Below are 7,508 nucleotides of genomic sequence, written 5' to 3'. Positions count from 1 at the left end.
CAGCTGGGGTGGGGGGATGAGGAGGGTTATATTCAGCCCTCAGGTGCAAAGAATAGAGCCCCCTCTCCCAGCAGGTGACCAGCTAGCTATCCATAAACGAAGTGAAAATGAGAATCTCCCTTCTCTAGCCATGCCTGATAGGGATTTCACATTGTCTACACCTGCTTCTCATGCTTAGGTCATTTGCATTTCTCAGCCTCCTTCAGTTGGAGAGATGGACAAGTGTGAGCTCTGTTAGCACGCTGAACTTCAGGACCTGAAAGGACTGCTAATCTGTTTCAACTTGATCACGCAGTGGCTGTAACTTAGCAAAGTGCTAGCAAGTATTTGAGGTATGGCGTTTCTTTACTATTTTTATGTTTTGTAGATAGCTACTGTGTGTGTCAGTGTATTCTTTTAATCAAAGTTCCCTTTCTCTTGATCCTGAGAGTGCCTTGAGGTGCTCTGTCTCCCGGGACAGGCAATCGTATGGTGATGTTACTGAAGTGGAAGGAGTGCTATCTCTGAATTCTTGTCTCTCTTTTAGATGCTAAGAATTTGCTAATGTGTTGTGGCTGTTTTGCACAGCTGCTGCGATGCCTAATCCTGTTCTAAATGGCTATCTCGTGGCTGCTTTGCATTACACAAAGGCACTTAACCATTGAATTTCTCCTCTGGCAGACCTGGTATGTCAGTCCTGGTGAACAGGCATTTCCTTTGTCTTCTTGCATTGTTCTGACCTTGAATTTGTAGGTTTGTCTTCAAAGACAACTGTTTCCACCCTGGTCAAGGGGAAGTTTATATTTTGTATGAAAAGGCTGTATGTAAGAAACTGTGAGATAACCAGAAATCCTGGCCTCTCTTTAGGTTCAGCTGAAATTTAAATACTGCCTTCAGTGAGGCCTGAGAATGAACCTGAGACTTACTGCTTAATTAGCCTAAAAGGCAAAGCTTGGGGTTTCAAGTCTATTTTCTCCTTGCTGCCCTCCTTTATTCCTTCTCCCATCTCCTTTCTTCAATTTATTTCCTTAATATAGCAGTTCTGTCTGTATTTTTCTTCTGCTTACACCTAGTCCTAATTTTAGGCATAGGCAAAATGGAGGGTGGCTGCCTGCTTGGCTTTATGCCAGCATTAGACCTAGTGAAAATGGCAGTGGCTGCTGCTGAGAGAGGCGTTAGGATATATAGGTTGATAGCAATGGTTGACTGAGAAAAACAAGGTAATGGAAGAGAAATTGCTCCTCTCAAACGTTTGACTCTGCTTTTCATCACAGTTTTGTCCTACCTGCTCTGGTAGTGAAAGTAACCTGACCCTATCTTCTTCTCCTCTAGTAGTACTTATGTGAAGAATACTCAAGGCAACTCTGCTTATAGGCTTTTCTCCAGTAACGGTCAAGGCTAGTTTTACTGGAATTAAAGAAAAGCCCTTGTTCTTCTCACTTGGAATGCCTGTTCGATCTGGGTTACAGCTTGTTAGAGACCTATGTCTTGATTTAGACTCCCATCAAATAAAATACTGCCAGTGGGAGTCCTCTCTGCAGGATTCTCCAGTGTCTGAAGATATTTTTGGCAATTTCATGGCCTAGTATCTTAATGCATCTGAATTGTTTTACTGTTTGGTTTTCTTTCTTAGCTTAATAGGGGTAAATGGGGAGAAACCTTTAAGTGGTCTTTGGAGCCTACTTCTTGTTTAGATATTTAAAAAGCTGAAATGTAAATAAAAATGCTGCTACTTGCCTTTTATTAAATTCTAGGCTGTTCATATAAACCAAGATTGTTCATGCTGAACCTGTAGGCTAGCTAATAGCTTCTGGGCCATGCTCTGGGCTTGTCTATCTTCTGTACTGTTACGTCTTTGGTCTTGTTGAACACGTTTTGCTGTTGGTTATACTCGTTTTAGTTGGTGCAATAGTAAAAGGAATAAGTTTATCTGAAGATGACTGGAAAAGGTTGCAAAGATGTTTGTTTAAAGATTTAGCAAGGGTCAACAGGAAGTGCATTTGTCTCCTGGTAAATTTATGATGAGGCCACAGCACAAATTAGTGGCGTTATCTGAAGACTGGTGCTTGAACAGTCTGCTGTCTTATGGGTAGTTTTATAAGTGATTCTGTCTTGAAACCTTCTGTGCGTTTGTGACACGTAAAGCTCTGTAGCAATGTTTATGCAAGTTTATTTTTTCCTTACAGCAAATAAGTTTGAATCATCTACTGCTGCGCACTTAACAGTGACAAAACACTTTTCACTCTCCGAGTGATCACTAGGCAAAATTAGCCTCTAAAAGCAGTTGTGTTAGAAGTGGAAATATATTTTATCCAGAGGAACCTCAAGTATAGAAAAAAAACCCCAAATGACTCAAGGGTAGCATAACAAATCACTGGCATAACCAGGACTTTCATCTGTTGACACCCTTTTTCAAAGTTATGAGGTATCTCTTGCCTGCTGGCAGCTTCCTCTAGTTGAAGTGGTACTCTGAAAATCAGCCTAGGCTGCGGTTCTTAGCTTATGAGTACATCTCAAAAGCTCAGCTTATACAAATAAGTTTATGCTTCAGTCAAAGATAGTGTTAAATCAGCTGTAGCCACCCTGGGCCAGTTCCTGAAGGATTTATTCAGCTGCTTATGTTACTTTTGCAGTCCATGCTGTTGTAACTGCATAGCTACCGCTGCCCAAATGAGCTAGTTTAAATCTGCATTGGGTTGCATTGTAGACAACCTAAACCTCTCTCAGCAGAAGAATGCTTACTCGGTGTTTTAGAAACTTGGTTTAGTGGAGTAGTGAGCTGCCCGTGGGATTAGGAGGCTGCCTGTCTCTGTGTTCCTGTTGTTGAGAGTGTTGGCCCCTGGGTTTATCAGTCCTTGTGATTTGTGTAGTTATAAAAAAACTGCTTGCAAATGTTTGCATTAGAGATATCCTCTTCATCTGTGTGTGTAGATATGTTGCTGTTTTGATTATTTCCCAAAACTGTTGATTGTTCATCTGTCATTTTCGGTGATCACACCCACTGAACTCCAGTGTGCAATAAACTACCTTCTGATCAAAATGGGTTCGTTTACCAAATGTTTCAGGGAAGCAGCCTGGCAGAAATTTATACTTAGCTGATAAGAAATGTCAGAGCTGAATATTTATGTGTTAATTGCTGTACCAACAATATGCTTACATCTGTAATCTTGCCTACAGGATCATCACAGAATTACCTCAATTAAAGAGAGAAAAGATTTGTGTAGACAGATCATGTCAATCCATTCCCTTGGTCTATTACAGGATTCCCCTGCCCTCCCCATAATGGCTTCTCAGGGCTTGTCCAATCTAATATTAAAGGAATCAAGAGATGGAAGATTTCACTATGTCCCTTGAGAGAGATTTCTACTCTTGCAATGTTTTTTTTTCTGATGTTCATATCACACTCTAGTTTCCTTAATTTCATTCATATGAATATTCTTTTATTATAAATGATGGGACTCATTGATATAAAAAAAAAATCAGTGTAGAATCAGTGCCATATTTAAATGCTACAGTAAGGTAAAACTTAACTGATACACACTGTAGATTCTGATCCTTTGGGGTATTTTTATAGCTGACATATGCTATCAAATATGAACTGCCACGCTGGAACCTAATGTAAACCAGTGTTACCCCTAAAAGTGCCCAGAGATTAAAAGAAGCTGGTTTGTGTTTTGTTTTTTTTTTTTTTACTGGTAGCTGGATGCTTGAATATTTCAGAAAAAAACAAAGGCAGTGTGACAAAGTGACTGTATTTCAGTATAACATTATGTATTGAAGAGCGGTGTGCCAAAAAGTAATATGGTTATTATTGCTATTAATGTGGCCATTCAGCTATTTCTACCAAAGTGGAGAATAGTAAGTGCTGTATGGATAATCTAGTAATGCTCAAGAGCTCACATTGGCCCTTCACTACCTCCTCTGTGTCTAAACAGGGCCACATGATTTGCAAAATCAGCAGTTTCTTTACCACATCCAGCAATAATCATGCAGCCCATATAGTTCTGTGTATTTGTCCAGTAAATAGAACAAAATTGCTACTTTACGTTTATATCACTACTTATTGAGGGTTGAACTGAAGGAACCTGTGTGTATTTCTTCTGCATATGCTTTTCAAAGGTGTATGTGTTACACGTTGAAGTACAGCGTTGTCAATTTGTGCAATGGAATCACTGTCAGTTCAAATCAGCTTTCCAAACAGTTCACTGGAAACTCAGTGGAACAAATGAGCGCATGCAGTCTGAGGAGGAGATGGGAGTTATGTATCATCACAGCGATGTATGAACTGCTGTGATGTTATTAGATTTTTTTTTTTTTAAAGGCATGAAGAGAAACTTTAGTTGTTGTATTACATCTTATTGTAAGAGCTGGATGAAACCTGCAAGAAGTTCTATTTAATGCTATTAAAAATGTCATTTAGGTGTCAAGAGTCTGGATACTTTTACCTTTCCCTTTACTCAGACCTAACTGTCTTCTCAAATGCTCTTCCTTGTGTAGCTTTTGCCCTCTGCTGGAATAAAGCAAATGCAAGCCTGTGTGTTGCCGCAGTAGGATTTGAAAAACGTGTGCTTGGTTTTTCTCTTCCTTAATGGGTGAAATCAGTTTCAATTAAAGTTTGTGCTCCTTTTGATCTAGAAAGTATAAAATATGCATGACTGCTGTCTGCTTGATTATTCTGCTCTCTCCTGGCCAGAGGTCTGTTTGGTTATAACCTTAACACTAGTGCCACATGTTGGAAAACCTTTGGTCGCTCTGGTGGTTGCAGCCAGCAAAATACTTGGAACAAGACGTCTTGTATGATCACCCTTAGGTGATGACAGTCATCCCTAAGCTCGGTAGTTCACAGTCATAGGTGCTTTTGAAACTGTGTAATGGCTCCCTAGCTGGCAGCATCTCCTCTCTGTTTTGTTATAACCAGAGGGAATCGCTGCCCTGTGCGTGGTGACAGGGTCTGCATGCCACAAGTTGGGAGATGGGCACGGTGGCTGTTTCAGCCATTAGAAGCTACTGATTCTTGCTTTTAATGAATTGCAAATAACAACTCAAAGACTTGATTAAAGAATTAATGTGCTCCTGTCTGTTGTTATCACCTGTAACCCCCACTTCCCACCAAATCCTACAGTGATAAGGGCTTAAGCACTTGCAGATAAAGCTTGCTTTGTCTGGAGGGAGCATCTCAATGGAGAATTTTTGCTGGGGTTTGCTAAAGAGTCCTCCATAAATGAATGCTCAGTTAGATCACTTCCTTATCAGAAAAATCTGTAGTCCCAGCTCCTCCTTTTTGCATGTCAGGGGTGTAAACATTGCTGTTTTCATTTGCATCTGGTTTTAGAGGCAGACGTTTCATCTCGCTGTCTTAAGTAAACTGTGTTCACAAAAGTGGAGAAGCTTAGCCTTAGCCCTTTCAGAAATTGTCCTCTCAAATCCTTCTATCGAGAAGGAGAGGGAGGAGAAATCAATAATTTATGGGGTAGGGGGAAGAAATCACTGTATATAATCTTGCAAAATCCTATAAACAACTGAGTGCTGCCAAGACAATTCCCTGGGTATCATCTGTGCTCCTCAGTAAAGAACAGGCCACAAGAGAGGCCAGATTACCCTTCAGGCAAATAATCCTGGAGTCAGGAAGCAGATGAATTTCTCTCTCTTCCACCAGAATTGGAAATTTTCAAGGCAGTCAGAGAAGGGCAGGAATAGCAAACTGGCTGCATGGTAACTGTATCTCAAACGTGCAGCAACAGCCTGGTTAAATAACACTGTTACGGTTGCATGGCTAAACCTGTCAAAAGTATTTCCAGGAAGAAGTGTGGCTATGCAACCTTAATTCATCTGTAAGTGTGTATCCGTCACAATGGAATCCTTGATTGCATTTCTCATAACATTGTTCCCCTGTACGCTATTGCATCAGCCTATGTACAGCAGCTATCTAATATAGGGATGAATTAGGGGGGTAGTGAAGGAGCATTGCTACAGCAGGCAAAAAAAGTGTATATATAGGGGTCCATCGTGGGACCAGTACTGTTTAATATCTTCACCAGTGATGTAGATGGTGGGATCAGGTGCACCCTCAGCGAGTTTGCAGATGACACCAAGCTGAGTGGTGAGGTTGACATGCCTGAGGGACAGGATGCCATCCAGAGTGACCTGGACAAGCTCAAGAAGTGGGCCCATGTGAACCTCATGAGGTTCAACAAGGCCAAGTGCAAGGTGCTGCACCTGGGTCAGGGCAACCCCCAGTATCAATATAGGCTGGGGGATGAAGGGATTGAGAGCAGCCCTGTGGAGAAGGACTTGGGGGTACCAGTGGGTGAAAAGGTGAACATGAGTGTCAATGTGTGTTCACAGCCCACAAAGCCAACCGTATCCTGGGCTGCATCAAAAGCAGCGTGGCCAGCAGGTCGAGGGAGGGGATTCTGCCCCTCTACTCCGCTCTGGTGGGACCCCACCTGCAGTACTGTGTCCTGCAGCTCTGGGGTCATCAGCACAGGAAGGATATGGACCTGCTGGAGTGGGTCCAGAGGAGGGTGACAAAAGTGGTCAGAGGGATGGAACACCTCTCCTATGAGGAAAGGCTGGGAGAGTTGGGGTTGTTCAGCCTGGAGAAGAGAAGGCTCCAGGGAGACCTTATAGCAGCCTTTTAGTACGTCAAGGGGGCTTGTAAGAAAGATGGGGACAGACTTTTTAGTAGGGCCTGTAGTGACAGGACAAGGGGTAACAGTTTTAAACTACAAGAGGGTAGATTCAGACTAGATACAAGGAAGAAATTGCTTACAATGAGGGTGGTGAAACACTGGCACAGGTTGCCCAGGGAGGTGGTGGATGCCCCATCCCTGGAAACATTCAAGGTCAGGTTGGACGGGGCTCTGAGAAACCTGGTCTGGTTGAAGATGTCCCTGCATATTGTAGGGGGGGTTGGACTAGATCACCCTTAAAGGTCCCTTCCAACCCAAATGTTCCTATGATTTAAAAACAGTCCTGGGCAACTACATTCAACTACTGTTTCTGTGTTATACAAACCCTTTCACTTAAATGATGCTTCATCAAAGGTGATTACTAGTTTTGTGTGTTTGGCACCTAGAAAATAATGAAGCCTGGGGTTTGACTTGCAGAAGCACTGACTATATAGAGATGTAGTTGGAATCTAGATCTATAGACCGATAAATAATCATAGAGTTGGAAGAAAACGAGAGATATCTTGCATCATGTGATGGGATTGACTATACCTTTATCAGTCTTACAGATGTTTGTCTAACTTGTTCTTAAAATCCTCAGTGACAGATCTTCCATGCAGCCTAAGCATGCTATTGCAGTGTTTATCTATGTTTGAAAGGAAAAAAAAAAAGTTTGCCAAGTGTTTTACCTTGATTATTCATGTTGCAATAATGAATAGGACATGAAAACCAGGCTTAAACTGACATTGGGAGCATGTTACTGTTTTGGGGTGGGGGGAGGGGAGGGTAACAGCGTTTTACCTATTTGAAGACTTTTGGCTTCCCTCAGCCTTTTAAGGCTGTATGGTGCTTATCTGT

General features: G+C 42.0%; 1 long non-coding RNA gene across 1 annotated transcript in view; it reads left to right on the top strand.

The window, feature by feature from the left end:
• The first annotated feature begins 232 nt into the window (after nucleotides 1-232).
• The window catches only part of LOC142032480 (uncharacterized), a 40,510-nt gene continuing 33,234 nt past the window's right edge, over nucleotides 233-7,508 (top strand). Inside the window, exon 1 of the long non-coding RNA XR_012650843.1 lies at nucleotides 233-332. This is a non-coding gene — a long non-coding RNA (uncharacterized LOC142032480). The remainder of the gene's footprint in view (nucleotides 333-7,508) is intronic.

This window comes from Buteo buteo, chromosome 6 (assembly GCF_964188355.1).
Source record: "Buteo buteo chromosome 6, bButBut1.hap1.1, whole genome shotgun sequence".
NCBI classification, from domain to species: Eukaryota; Metazoa; Chordata; class Aves; order Accipitriformes; family Accipitridae; genus Buteo; species Buteo buteo.
Note: the sequence above shows the minus strand (reverse complement) of the source record. Positions and strands in the feature narration are given on the sequence as shown.